This window comes from Lotus japonicus, chromosome 6 (assembly GCF_012489685.1).
Source record: "Lotus japonicus ecotype B-129 chromosome 6, LjGifu_v1.2".
NCBI lineage: Eukaryota > Viridiplantae > Streptophyta > Magnoliopsida > Fabales > Fabaceae > Lotus > Lotus japonicus.
Window position 1 is genome coordinate 36,477,929 of NC_080046.1, and position 7,060 is coordinate 36,484,988.

The following is a 7,060-nucleotide window of genomic DNA, read 5'->3' on the forward strand; positions in this document are numbered from 1 at the left end:
CCTACTTCTAGGTATCGAGGTAACTATCATGAATCCTGCCTCTGATTTCTGTTTCTGCTGAGTTTCTGAAGTCGTTTCTGTGCTCTAAGTTTTGAGCTTTTTCTAAAATTGTCCGATTTCTCTGATTTCTCGCTTGGGTTATGTTCCTTATGTTCCCCTGAGTCTAAAACCTCTGTCAGTAAACTCTGATTGCGATTCAGTTGTCCAGGATCTGAAAAATTGACTCAAAACTCTTTTTGTCTCACATTTCGAAACTTTATTTGTCGTAAAGCTATAATCTGACTTCGTGCCTTTAGGATTTGTTGTCACGGATGTCATGAGGATCGTTGCTGTCAAATCTGTTTTCAGAACGGATAACTTTGAAGTTTGAGCCTTTATTTTGGACCAAAATGCCCCTGCGTAGTCGTATTTCGGCCCGATTGTCCGAAAATTGTTCTGACAGTTTCTTTGCCTTAGTTTTACCCTAAAACCATCTTGTAAACAAATTTGATCGAAGAAAAGAGCCGAAGCCCTTTTTCCTTGAGGCCGTGGGTTATTCCTTTAGGGGGGAAGTTTTTCGGTTTCGAAAACTTGTCTTTCGTACCTGTTTGTCGTATTCTGAAGCTTCGATGCTTTGTCTATCGTTTATGTATTGTATTGCGATCGAACTAATCGATTTTGTGTGGATTCTGCTTTGTTTTTCCTCCGAGGTTCAGTTGAAGGAACTTTGGAAGTTTCAAGGCATTCCTGTGAAGGAGATTTGATTTGCGAAGCTGGATCAGCTCGAGGTTAGGGCAACTTGCTATATTTAGCTATGATTGCATGATAGGCGTCGATAAATTCGACTTATGCTTTATCTGATGTTGTTTATGATGATGATTTATTGTTATGATTGTTTCATAACTTATGATATTGATGATGTGTTGAATTGAGCGTTTTGAACGGCAACTTCGGAGTGGAGGTTCATTGACCTGGTGATCTTGACATTTCGGTTGGATGAACAACCCTAGGCAAGTCCGAATGTGGGGTTTGAGACTTAGCCATTTGTTGGGATTCGTTGGAATTCCTAGACTTTCCCCCGGGAAATGTATTTTGGGGTTTGATTTTTGGAAACTTAGGAAATGATAGAGCTTTGGAAAAATAAAGACTTGGGAAACTTAGACTTTGAGAAATAAACTCATAACTTGACTAATTCGAATTGAAACAATTTTTATTAACGTTTAAGCATAGGAGAACTGAAGGGGGAAAATATTTACGAAAGGCGGGGAAAAGTCGACTTATGTGGTGGGTTTGGAGAGTTTGGAATTGGGGAAAGCCACTAAGGTGAGCTATGGTGATGATTGAAAGTCACCGGAGTACTTTAGTACTCTTGGGAGTGTTGTTCGAGTCGTGTTGTATTGACCGGCACAGACTCTGGGTTTTGTTTGTGGGTTTTGTGGTGGGAGTTGTGTTGTATTGACCGACACTAACTCCAAGTCGTGTTGTATTGACCGACACTGACTCTGGTTTTGATAATCATATTGCACACGTGCATATACGCGATGAAGTGCCAAGCAGAGTACTTCGGTATAACAGGAAGTAACGATCAGCCATGCAGAGTTGAATCGGTCCTGACTATATCTGGCACAACAGGAGGTAACGATCATCCATGTAGAGTTGCATCGTGCCTGTTGATGTTCGGCATAGCAAGCAGAAATGGTCAAACCATGTAGAGTTTGTATCGTCTTGACTATAGCCAAAGGTGATAAGCGACGCCCGAGCAGAAATGGTTAAACACGAGGCCAGTGTTACGACCGTCTCGAGGTGCCCAGCCTATAAGTGGCAATACCGTTGGTTTGTCCCGTCGCCAAGCAGAGTGACGTCGTTGATTTGTTCCGTCGCCAAGCAGAAGTGACGTCGTTGATTTGTTCCGTCGCCAAGCAGAGTGACGTTGTTGATTTGTTCCGTCGCCAAGCAGAGTGACGTTGTTGTTCTGTCCCGTCGCCAAGCAGAGTGACGTTATTCGGATTTGTGTTAGCTTATTCTGCACTGGCACACAGCGCATCTTATTATGACTGAATTGTGTAAGAGTTTTGATAACATGCTATGTATAAACCTTAGGGTAAGCAGTGCATAACTTATATGTATATATACAACATATATATATATACCCCTTTTACCGCATGTTGATTGTATATCTATTGTATTCTGTAAGTTGACCCTAGCGCCTTGGCTTTGTTTGTATGTTTGTGCTTGGGCGGTCGGCCTGCTGCCAGGCGTCCGTCAGCCGGTTCGTGATGATTCGTTGTGTGGGAAAGACCCGGAGCGGAACGACTATTACTGAAGCTTTCGACGAGGACCCGGACTTCATGACTGTTCGAGGGAGGGTCGATGATAGTAGTGTGGGTTATGGGTGGTTAGAGCCTTTGAGTTAGTTGTTACTGTAATAGCTCTGGTTCGTCATTCATATTTTGGGACAGGGTAGGTTCCCGACGCATGGCTTTTGTGTGGTTCTCTTACTGAGGGATCACAGTGAGTCAGTCGGACCATAGGGGTCTTTGCTTAGGCCATTTTGAGGCCGACTTTCTCCTAGTGTGTTGTAATTATACACTTTCTTACTCACACTTCTGGTTTTGTATATATTTGCCTGCGGGCACACTACTTTGGGGTCACTGCGAGTGCGCGTGACGGGAGAGTGCAGCTGAGGCTGTACATGTTTATATTTGATATATAATGGTTAGTTAGTGGTTGGGTTATGTTGTTATTTTATATTGCGTTGATTAAAAGGAATCAATCGAAAAAAAAAAATTACCTGTTTTTCCGCGAAAGTTTATTTTTGGTTACTAAAGTGACACCTGGAAATCGGGGTGTTACATTGTGGTATCAGAGCTTAGTCGAGTCTTTTGGGAGTCTTTGGGGAATAGGTCTTCTGTGCTAGGTTGTGTGACTCTGCAAAGAGTGAAAATTGATTGTCTGCAGAGCGAATTTCGCTCTAATTGCTTGCGTTACTACTCAATCGGATTGAGTGGGTTGTCTAGTGCTACCGTATGGTTAGTACTAATCGGACGTTCGATGGGATATAGGATGGTGGATCTTAACCGGATGGCGGAGGCTACACGTGAGCATCATCAACGACTGATGGCGACAGCAATGTATCAATAAAGAGGAATGAACCGAATTGGAGCTGGGGGACCAATGAGGTCAGGTTCCCAAGGCTACAACGGAAGGAAGAGTTACCATAAGTGGGGACCATATCAGCGTTCCGAGGGAAGAAATCTTATCTCAAGAGAGTACAAACCGACGACTGCTGATACTGGAGGGGAGCCAGTTGGTGACAAAGGTGTGACATGTACTCGTTGTGGAAAGTTTGGGCATTTTGCTAACAAGTGCTCAGTGATTGGACGGAGATGCTTTAAGTGTAACCGAGAGGGGTATCTAGCTGCGAACTGCAAGACCAAAGAGAGTCTATGCTTCAATTGCAACCAACCGGGACATTTCTTCAGAGATTGTAAGGCACCCAAGGGCGAATCATTAGGGAATGTTGGGAAAGGAAAACAACTTGCTCCATAGGAAAGGATTCATGCCAAGGAGGGCAAGAGCTGAGGAGTTGAACGAGGAAGAACGGGGGAACGATGTAGGACCTTATTCGAAGTTGCTCGTGTTTTAACTATAGAAGTTACATGAGGTTTAGAATGACACACTAAGTCTAGAAAGTAGTCTTCCACCAATGCGATTATGAGGAAGCTAGTAGCTGAAGAACGAATCTTAGGGATATTCCGTATGGGCAGTATACGTGTTATGTTGAGGGTGTGTAGTTCCGTAGCGGGATCATTAGAAGATTTAGTATCGGGATATTTGTGGTTACTGGATGTTAGGAACTCATTGACTGTTCCAGTGGGTTTTTCTAAATTTCGACCTTCGATGTATTAGGCTTGATCAACCTAATATTGAGGGGGTGATATTCGGAATCACAGCTGGTAATGGACCTTGATAGAAGGATGTGTAAGGTGAATTTGAATTGATTGAGGATTAGTCGGATTTGGGAGGAAAGTTCGTGTTAAGCATTTGATTGTACAAGATTAAGATTTGAACCTTTGGAAGTTGATGATTTTCGTATAGACATTGATTGGTTAGTTCGTGTGATTACTCCAAGTAGAGGTAGACTAAGCCAATAGAATTGATGTTGGAAAATCTTTAAGTATTTTCTCGGAAGTTATGAAGTCATAGGTTATGTGATTTCTGACGTGGGATTATTAGAGATTAGATAGGTTGGATTTAATATCCGGTTATAGATGATTGTTTGATGGTAGCGAGATTGAGAAGAATTAACTCTGAACTAGATTGTTATAGTCGAGTTCGAGGAATAAGTTTTGCTAAGCGTTGGATTAATATGTAGAGACATTATAGTCTTAAGAGATGAATTTTCGCTTGAAAAGTGTTGAATTAATGATTTAGTTGGAGAAAGAAAGTTTTAGCATAAGTTGAATACTTGAGGTTGGTGATATGGATTCCAAGGAAATATGCTGAGATTACTAAGTGAGATTTACTAAGTTGGATTGAAATCTTAGGGTTAAGATTGAATCTTGAGAGTCGAGAATCGCATACGAGTAAGAGATCTTACAGTTGTAGCTGTGACAATAGGAGTTGAACCTTAGAAGAATGAAGACCTGGAGATGGGTTTCGGGTTAAGACCATTGAGGTATAATATAAGAGTGATCTTGAAGTAAATGAATCTTGGGTTGTGTAGGGTCATAAGGTTGGTTATAAGTTGGTGATCGATTGATGTTGACCATGAGGTTGCAGACATAATGAGCCATGTGATATGATTTGAATGATGTTAGCATAATAAGTTGTGGATGTGAAAGCATGACGACACTGGTCAGGTCGTTTGGGTAAGTGAAGGAGTTATAGTTTTTAAGAAACGGATATTCATTTAAGAAGTATTGAAGGATTAAAGGTCATTAGAGGACCAAACTTGGAGAAGGTTTAGGTTTTAAATCTATGAATGTCTGTCTAAGGTGTGAAGGACTCAAAGTTTGTCAGAATTTGATTGGGAGATTAAGAAGTTGATTGACGAGATGGTGGTTGAGTCCCAAAAGGAGGGTGTTGGTGTTAAGATGAATACTTGAAGTTGTTATGTTTGGACAAGTTTCTTAGAGCTTAAGAGTGGATGAAACTTTGTTATGGATTTTGATGATGCATATTACGGTTAACAAGTGAATTTTACTAAAGTTGAATGAGAATCCTAGGGCTAAGGTTGACCTAGTGAGCTGAGATTCATGTACACATAAGAGATTTAGTGGTGTTAGCGGCTACGATAACAGTTAAATCTCAGAATGTTGAAGGATTGGATGATAAAATGGCTAGTTAAGTCCCTTGAGGTATAGTTATGATTTAATCTTCTAGAGGATAAGTCTCGATTGGTGCGAAGTGTTAGGGATTTCAGTAAGTGTAAATAGGTTTGAGTGAGGGAAGTTCTAAGGAAGAAGACGATAATAATGGATTGTTAGATATTAAGAAGAGGATTATCTTATAAGTTGTTGATAACTTGATGTTGAAGGGGATAAGATAAGTGAAGGACAAGAAATAAGGACATAAGTCGTTTTTTAATTCGAATGGTGACTAAGTAGGAGATTGATTTCATTGTGCGAGTGATGATAGTTACGAAGTTGGATGTGACGTTAATGGACTACTAGATTCCAACGCAATATTTCGTCTAGGAGTTATCGAACGGACAAGTGGAGTTTTGGACTGTAGATGAAGATCACGAGGACGAGTTGAGTATTTACCTTAAGATGACAGAGAGGCACCGAGTTTAAGAAGAATTTCGGACGACCGAAAGTAAAGAAGTAAGTGGCTAAGATGGTGCGACTGCACGGAATGCCAACCGATATCATTTCAAGCAGAGATCCGACGCAAGTAATCGAGTCAGACGACATGAGGTTGAATGATGTTTTGTCTTTTGAGACGCCGATAGTTAGCAGTGGGGATAGAAGAGTGAAACAGTTAAGGGGAAGGCAGATTGCTTAAGTAAAGATTTTGAGGAACAATGACACAGGCACCACTACATGGGAATTGGAAGACCAGATCAAGGAACTGTATTCCGGACTTTTCTCAGAACTCTGAGTTTCGAGGACGAAACTTTCTTTTTGGAGGGGAGTATTGTAAGACCCGGATTTTCGGAACAAGTTAATTTCTGACTCAGGCGTGGAATCAGTGTAAGCGTGACAGGAGTTTGACATTTGAGAAAGATCAATGAAGAAGAAAGTTCAGGAATTGCTTGAGGTATGTTGCGTCGTCGCTGTAGGAATTAGTGCGAGTTGTCTGCACACCTGCCTTATGGCGAGCATGTCCAGAATAGGCTATTTCGCTCTTAAAGCAACGTTTTGAGTGAGATTTCGAACTCTCGGAAAATTTAAAGATTCTCTTTATTTTTCCATCGACCAGCGTTTCATTTCGGAACTCTGGACTGTACGCACGATAGGTTTCACTTTTCGGATGTCCGCCGACGCTAATTTCTTTGCTTCGAAACCCTATTTTCGAGCAATGGATGAAGACTTTTTCTATTCGGGACTTCTAACAAAGATTCCGTCCGCGTTGTCAGACTTGTTTCGACATTTCCAATCTTTCTTCTGTTGGAAGTTTTGTCGTCTGAGCATCACAGCAAAAAGTAGTTTTTCGGTGCAGATTAACCGACACCGCTTTTGAGTTTTTCGATATCGTATTTCCCAAATCCTAGATATTTGTTTTGAGTTCTGGAATTCTGACGCTAGAATCTCTCTTAGAATTCCACGGTGATCGTGCTGCAAAAATCGGAATCGCGAAATTTTCATTTTCCCGCGATTTCACCCGCCTATAAATAGGCGAAAAAGCAAAAATATCCTCATTTGCTCCATCCTTGGCCGCGAGTTTGAAGGAGGGTGAGGGAGAAAAGTTTTTCGCGAAAACTTGACCAATCTTCGTGCAGTTCGTCCCTACTTCTAGGTATCGAGGTAACTATCATGAATCCTGCCTCTGATTTCTGTTTCTGCTGAGTTTCTGAAGTCGTTTCTGTGCTCTAAGTTTTGAGCTTTTTCTAAAATTGTCCGATTTCTCTGATTTC